Below are 1,090 nucleotides of genomic sequence, written 5' to 3'. Positions count from 1 at the left end.
CTGTATTTGGGCTGGAAAGGGGATTGGGAAACAGCCCCCTACTGTCAAAGGGCAGACTTGATTTGGGACGGAAGGTGAATACCCAACCACATCATCAGCAAATGTAGCAAACGATGGGGTAATCCGATGACTCTGTTACTTTAGGATTAGCATCTCTGTTGGGTCAGTGATAAACCAGAAAATTAGTGGAAAATCTTTGAAAATAGAGAAACGTTGAAGGATGTATAACTTTTCACACATCCTTGGCTGAGTAGAAACCTATGTATGCATGCAGGGAAGAGGAGAGGGCTCAAGGAAAGTCAGTGCTGAGCAGGAGTTGAAAATGACCTCAACTTTGAATATGGTCTCTAACTCACAGATTTATTAGCAGAGATTGGAAGTCTTATACAATCAGATTGTTTAAGCACTTCTTTCAAATTCTGGGTTAACCACTAAGCTTTGCAAGCAAAGCTGTGACACCAAGGAAGTCAGGATAAAAAAAAGTAAAAAAAAAAAAATTAGAAATGGTATAACACTACAGGGGAGACAAATTCCGCAGATAAAGTCCAGACAAGTTACTGAAATAGATAAATAAATACATAAATAAATTAATAAAATTAAATAAATAAAAATTTAACCAGAGACACAACAATTACCCTCAAGGCAAGAGGGTGGCAAAATCCAGAGTTGCTACAATATAGTAACTGAAAGTCCAGTTTTCAACAAAATTTATCAGATATGCCAAAAAATAAGATACGGCACATACTCCAGAAAATAATATTGACTAGGAGCTGGCTCTAAGTGGATCCACACGTTAGATACATCAAACAAAACCTTTATTCAGATACTATAAATAAATTTTAAAAATTAAAGAAAACTCTATTTAAAGAAATAATAAAAATTAATATTATAGTACCTCAAAAATAGGAAATTTCAGAAGAAAAATAGAAACTATAAAAAATAATCAAATAAAATAACCAAATGAAAATAACCAATTTATATCTAGAATTGAAAAGTGCAAGTAAGAATAACAATGTATTGTGAGGTTTATAAAATATATAGAATTAGGGGCGCCTGGATGGTTCAGTTGGTTGGGCATCCGACTTCGGCT

Source organism: Herpailurus yagouaroundi, unplaced genomic scaffold (genome assembly GCF_014898765.1).
Source record: "Herpailurus yagouaroundi ecotype Mexico unplaced genomic scaffold, PumYag 162, whole genome shotgun sequence".
Classification (NCBI taxonomy): domain Eukaryota; kingdom Metazoa; phylum Chordata; class Mammalia; order Carnivora; family Felidae; genus Herpailurus; species Herpailurus yagouaroundi.
The sequence above is the reverse complement of the archived record's forward strand: the minus strand, read 5'-3'. Positions refer to the sequence as shown.